Source organism: Oncorhynchus kisutch, unplaced genomic scaffold (assembly GCF_002021735.2).
Source record: "Oncorhynchus kisutch isolate 150728-3 unplaced genomic scaffold, Okis_V2 scaffold1000, whole genome shotgun sequence".
In the NCBI taxonomy this organism is placed as follows: domain Eukaryota; kingdom Metazoa; phylum Chordata; class Actinopteri; order Salmoniformes; family Salmonidae; genus Oncorhynchus; species Oncorhynchus kisutch.
Window position 1 is genome coordinate 49,360 of NW_022262945.1, and position 7,310 is coordinate 56,669.

Genomic DNA, 7,310 nt, shown 5'->3' on the forward strand with positions numbered 1-7,310 from the left:
GTGGCAGTGTGTGTTTGTATTGATGACTATGTTCTGTCTTCCAGCTAAGCCCATCCGGCCAGGCCAACACCCCCTGTCTTCCCCTACAGTCATCAGAGGAGGAGGCCTCTACAGCCACAGCTACAACCTCAGCACCAAGTAACCATGTAGAATCTAGACCCTGAGTCACAAGTGCATGTGTGGTAGGTACAGACTGTCCCATTCCCAGTAAGACCCCTCTGCCCTCATCCTCCTGTCCTTCCCCTGGGTCTAGGAGTAAGACCCCTCTGTCCTCATCCTCCTGTCCTGTCCTTCCTCTGGGTCTAGGAGTAAGACCCCTCTGCCCTCATCATCTTGTCCTTCCTCTGGGTCTAGGAGTAAGACCCCTCTGCCCTCATCATCTTGTCCATCCTCTGGGTCTAGGAGTAAGACCCCTCTGCCCTCATCCTCCAGTCCTTCCTCTGGGTCTAGGAGTAAGACCCCTCTGCCCTCATCCTCCTATCCTTCCTCTGGGTCTAGGAGTAAGACCCCTCTGCCCTCATCCTCCTATCCTTCCCCTGGGTCTAGGAGTAAGACCCCTCTGTCCTCAGCCTCCTATCCTTCCTCTGGGTCTAGGAGTAAGACCCCTCTGCCCTCATCCTCCTATCCTTCCCCTGGGTCTAGGAGTAAGACCCCTCTGCCCTCATCCTCCTATCCTTCCTCTGGGTCTAGGAGTAAGACCCCTCTGCCCTCATCCTCCTATCCTTCCCCTGGGTCTAGGAGTAAGACCCCTCTGCCCTCAGCCTCCTGTCCTTCCCCTGGGTCTAGGAGTAAGACCCCTCTGCCCTCATCCTCCTATCCTTCCTCTGGGTCTAGGAGTAAGACCCCTCTGCCCTCATCCTCCTGTCCTTCCCCTGGGTCTAGGAGTAAGACCCCTCTGCCCTCAGCCTCCTGTCCTTCCTCTGGGTCTAGGAGTAAGACCCCTCTGCCCTCATCCTCCTGTCCTTCCCCTGGGTCTAGGAGTAAGACCCGTCTGCCCCCTTCCACTCTACTCTGTGGCATCTTTCATAGTTTTCACATACTGTATGTCTCTCTCTTTTCCATTGTACATGTACATATATATTTCATTGTAGTGTTGTCTTGGAGGGGAAGATGTGTGCTGATAGATGGTTACATGTATATTACAGAGGGTGATATGCCATCACTAAGAACCACATTGTATAGCATATGACAGTCACAGTAATGTAAACATGATCTTTACTTGTTGTTGAAGAATCCTTTGCTTTTCCGACTGCATTAGGAATGTATGATAGTTCACCTAAAGAAGTTCAAAGTTCAGACTGGAATGATCGCCCACCTGCACTGTGTTTTGCACCATATTCATTCAGTTTGAATGTAATGTTTTAATTCACTTACAAAACAAGCTGTGCTCTATTTAAGCAATAAGGCCCGAGGGGGTGTGGTATAGGGCCAATATACCACGGCTAAGGGCTGTTCTAAGGCACGACGCAACACAGAGTGCCTGGACACAGCCCTTAGCCGTGGTATATTGGCCATATACCACAAACCCCCTCGGGCCTTATTGCTATTATAAACTGGTTACCAACGTAATTAGAGCAGTAAAAATAAATGTTTTGTCATACCCGTGGTATACGGCTGTCAGCCAATCAGCATTCAGGGCTCGAACCACCCAGTTTTTAATTTCAATTATGCAACTGATTGTAATGACCACTGCGTTGAGACCCAAAAAATGTCCCAATTTTACCAAGAGCCTCAAATTGTGAGGTAGGTTTCAATATCCACCGTTAGAGGGCAGTGTTTGACAGCTTAGTGCACTGCACTGTATCCATACTAGGCTAATGCAGTGATGCTGATCAGCCAATCAGAGATGTTCATGCAGTGATCCTGGGGAACAGTGCAATACACTCTATATCCAAAACACTAACAGAAAGAGAAATTGTAAAAAAAAAAAAATGTAATGTAAGCTTTCTACTTACAATGTGGCTCCAATTGTTTTAGTTATTTATCACCGAACTTGCCTCTCACCACTTGCCAAACTGTCATTGTAAATAAACATGTCTTGGTAACTGACTTGCCTAATATAAACTCATTTGAAGTAAAGGTCATGTAAATAAATCTCACCAGGAAGTGAATTATGTTGAATCAGAATGGAGATTCATTCCCCAAGTATGTGTTGATCATTTCTGTTATGCTTTTAATTTGATCATCTCAGAGCATGATTTGGATATATGTACACAAGGTTCTAGACGTGTGTTCCATTTGTAAATGGTTACATTGTTGCAGTTTGCTCCGCCATGCCTAGTATGGCTGTGGGGTGTTGTAAGACGTTCCCTCAATGAAGGAACAGCACCACAAGGAAAATGAGCTTTGAGATGTTGCTTTGAACTCTGCCTGTGACCTTATGGAGGCTCCAAATAAAAGCAGGAATATGATGGATTCATGGCCATTCTAACTGCATGGTGTATAATTCATTTGAAATGTTTAAATCGAAGCGAATAAATAAAGATATTTAACATAAACTGTTTGGTTTTTATTGAAACTTCACTCAAGTTTACACCAGCTTCTTAGTTTGTTGATGGAACATGAGTGAATGTTGTCAAGCTCTGATGTGTCCAGGAGTGGAACACCTGCTATCTAACATAGCAGGTCTCAATTAGTCAATAGAGGGTTGATAACAGTCACAGTTTCCTCGGTGTCGTCATGGTTTCTCACACACAGCACGTCCACACAGCACGTCCACACAAGCAGTTCACCACAAAACTTCAGTCAAATCTACTCAGTATTGGAGGAGGTAAAAAATGTCATGCTCTGAAAGTTCAACAGTGATGAAATCCAGAACTGAATTAAACACTGTATTCTGTTGTAGCCATATGAAATCCAGAACTGAATTGAACACTGCATTCTGTAGCCATATGAAATCCAGGCTCTGCTCTGTATTGTACCGCTCATTGGTCCATAGAGAACATATAACCCGATTGGTCCGTAGAGAACATCTAACCGCTCATTGGTCCGTAGAGAACATCTAACCCGATTGGTCCGTAGAGAACATCTAACCCGATTGGTCCGTAGAGAACATCTAACCCGATTGGTCCGTAGAGAACATCTAACCCCTCATTGGTCCGTAGAGAACATCTAACCCCTCATTGGTCCATAGAGAACATCTAACCCCGACACACCTGCACAGGTTACTTGTATCTTAATGAATCATTTACTAATAGCTCTGGATTTAAATCCCTCTCCCATGTTCATCTTCAGGTCTACAGACAGTCAGTGGTGTAGACCAATGTGTTGTCCGATGAGTATGAATGACTGATCTGTTCATAACAGACTAACTGACTGATCTGTTCATAACAGACTAACTGACTGATCTGTCCATAACAGACTACTAACTGACTGATCTGTTCATTACAGACTACTAACTGACTGATCTGTTCATAACAGACTACTAACTGACTGATCTGTTCATTACAGACTACTAACTGACTGATCTGTCCATAACAGACTAACTGATCTGTTCATAACAGACTACTAACTGACTGATCTGTTCATAATAGACTAACTGACTGGTCTGTTCATAACAGACTACTGACTGACCTGTTCATAACAGACTACTAACTGACTGGTCTGTTCATAACAGACTACTGACTGATCTGTTCATAACAGACTACTAACTGACTGATCTGTTCATAACAGACTAACTGACTGGTCTGTTCATAACAGACTACTGACTGATCTGTTCATAACAGACTACTAACTGACTGGTCTGTTCATAACAGACTACTGACTGATCTGCTCATAACAGACTACTAACTGACTGATCTGTTCATAACAGACTACCAACTGACTGATCTGTTCATAACAGACTACTAACTAACTGATCTGTTCATAACAGACTACTAACTGACTGATCTGTTCATAACAGACTACTAACATATCTGTTCATAACAGACTACTAACTGACTGATCTGTTCATAACAGACTACTAACTGACTGATCTGTTCATAACAGACTACTAACTGACTGATCTGTTCATAACAAACTGACGGATCTGTTCATAACAGACTACTAACTGACGGATCTGTTCATAACAGACTACTAACTGACTGATCTGTTCATAACAAACTGACTGATCTGTTCATAACAGACTACTAACTGACTGATCTGTTCATAACAAACTGACTGATCTGTTCATAACAGACTACTAACTGACTGATCTGTTCATAACAAACTGACTGATCTGTTCATAACAGACTACTAACTGACTGATCTGTTCATAACAGACTACTAACTGACTGATCTGTTCATAACAGACTACTAACTGACTGATCTGTTCATAACAAACTGACTGATCTGTTCATAACAGACTCCTAACTGACTGATCTGTTCATAACAAACTGACTGATCTGTCCACAACAGACTACTAACTGACTGATCTGTTCACAACAAACTGACTGATCTGTTCATAACAGACTAGTAACTGACTGATCTGTTCATAACAGACTACTAACTGACTGATCTGTTCATAACAGACTACTAACTGACTGATCTGTTCATAACAGACTACTAACTGACCGATCTGTTCATAACAGACTGACTGATCTATTCATAACAGACTACAAACTGACTGATCTGTTCATAACAGACTACTAGCTGACTGATCTGTTCATAACAGACTGACTGATCTGTTCATAACAAACTACTAACTGACTGATCTGTTCTTAACAAACTGACTGATCTGTTCATAACAGACTACTAACTGACTGATCTGTTCATAACAGATTACACACTGACTGATCTGTTCATAACAGACTACTAACTGACTGATCTGTTTGTAACAGACTGACTGATCTGTTCATAACAGACTACTAACTGATCTATTCATAACAGATTACTAACAGATCTGTTCATAACAGACTAACTGACTGATCTGTTCATAACATACTACTAACTGATCTGTTCATAACAGACTACTAACTGACTGATCTGTTCATAACAGATTACAAACTGACTGATCTGTTCATAACAGACTACTAACTGATCTGTTCATAACAGACTAACTGACTGATCTGTTCATAACATACTACTAACTGATCTGTTCATAACAGACTACTAACTGACTGATCTGTTCATAACAGATTACAAACTGACTGATCTGTTCATAACAGACTACTAACTGACTGATCTGTTCATAACAGACTACTAACTGACTGATCTGTTTGTAACAAACTGACTGATCTGTTCATAACATACTACTAACTGATCTGTTCATAACAGATTACTAACTGATCTATTCATAACAGACTACTAACTGACTGATCTGTTCATAACAGACTAACTGACTGATCTGTTCATAACAGACTAACTGACTGATCTGTTCATAACAGATTACTAACTGATCTATTCATAACAGACTAAATGATTGCAAGTTTATAAACACATTATTTTCTAAATGTGGACAACAGCAATGCATCATTTTTATTGTCTATTCATCATTGCAAGATCCATGTTAATCAGTGTCTATGACTGCCGTGTGGGTATTACTAAAAACCTTGTATGAATTGGTTTTGAACCGACTCAGTCCATTCATCAGTCAATGTGTTGTCAATGTGTTGTGTACTAAGTGGGTTGGTTCAAAGGGTCTGTTTGTTGAACCAGAGATGTATGGGATGTGTTTGGATTTGTCTGACTGTGTTTTTCAGTTGACTTTCCCATGCACTGTGTCACCCCGTCCTAGCATTTCAGTAACCTGAGTGTAAGTCAGACAACACATTGGGCAACTGTTCACCATTCCTGTCAATATTGCCTGTGTCGCAAACACTACTTTAAATATTTCTAAACAACGTTGTGCAATAGTTGTTGTTCATCTTTTTGCTACTCTACTGAGTTCTAGAGTCCTGCAGGCTGATTGACTTAGAAGCTGTGTGGACATTTTCTTAGCTTTAAAAAGCAGCAAGTCATATCATTATTCAAAGGAACATTGGGCATCTTGTGTGCTTTCTTGCAAAGCGTTGAGTTGTTCCAGACACATACAGATTAGATGCAGCCAGAATCTTCCACATTACCTCTCTGTTCCACATGTGACATATGACAGACCTTGTTTCTGTCCTAGGTTATTTAGAGACCCACTTTAACTGATGACACATCCCTTTAAAGTTTAGACGAAGTCTGTAGCCGTAGAAGGATGTCAGTGCCTTCAGGGAACGTGTGTGTCATGCTGTGACATGGATTAATGAAGACGGACACGGCCGTCACTACTGCACCAAATGAAGACGGACACGGCCGTCACTACTACACCAGATGTCCAGAGCTTATCAGAGTCATGCTGTGACATGGATTAATGAAGACGGACACGGCCGTCACTACTGCACCAAATGTCCTTATCAGGGACATGACAGCTGGAACACAAACAGACATCGTCGCCTGCTGTTGGCGTCCCAAGAGACGTGTCGTGGTTGCTTAATTTCTTCATTCCAGGGGTGTGTTCTGCAAGGTGCTGTTGACAGGGGTGTGTTCTGCAAGGTGCTGTTGACAGGGGTGTGTTCTGGAAGGTGCTGTTGACAGGGGTGTGTTCTGCAAGGTGCTGTTGACAGGGGTGTGTTCTGCAAGGTGCTGTTGACAGGGGTGTGTTCTGCAAGGTGCTGTTGACAGGGGTGTGTTCTGCAAGGTGCTGTTGACAGGGGTGTGTTCTGCAAGGTGCTGTTGACAGGGGTGTGTTCTGCAAGGTGCTGTTGACAGGGGGGTGTTCTGCAAGGTGCTGTTGACAGGGGTGTGTTCTGCAAGGTGCTGTTGACAGGGGTGTGTTCTGCAAGGTGCTGTTGACAGGGGTGTGTTCTGCAAGGTGCTGTTGACAGGGGTGTGTTCTGCAAGGTGCTGTTGACAGGGGTGTGTTCTGCAAAGTGCTGTTGAAAGACTTTATATGAGGAATCTCAATCTGTTGGGGTTAGTACGGTTCCTTCCTGTCTGTCTGGACATTTACTACTGAAATACCTCCATCCGTCTTGCTAGTATGGTTCCTTCCTGTCTGTCTGGACATTTACTACTGAAATACCTCCATCCGTCTTACGGTTCCCTCCTGTCTGTCTGGACATTTACTACTGAAATACCTCCATCCATCTTGCTAGTATGGTTCCTTCCTGTCTGTCTGGACATTTACTACTGAAATACCTCCATCCGTCTTACGGTTCCTTCCTGTCTGTCTGGACATTTACTACTGAAATACCTCCATCCGTCTTGCTAGTACGGTTCCTTCCTGTCTGTCTGGACATTTACTACTGAAATACCTCCATCCGTCTTGCTAGTACGGTTCCTTCCTGTCTGTCTGGACATTTACT

At 42.9% G+C, this 7,310-nt stretch overlaps 1 pseudogene; it reads left to right on the top strand.

The window, feature by feature from the left end:
* LOC109884177 (kinesin heavy chain-like) overlaps nt 1-2,049 on the top strand; it is a 33,279-nt pseudogene extending 31,230 nt beyond the window's left edge.
* Nucleotides 2,050-7,310: the final 5,261 nt, after the last annotated feature.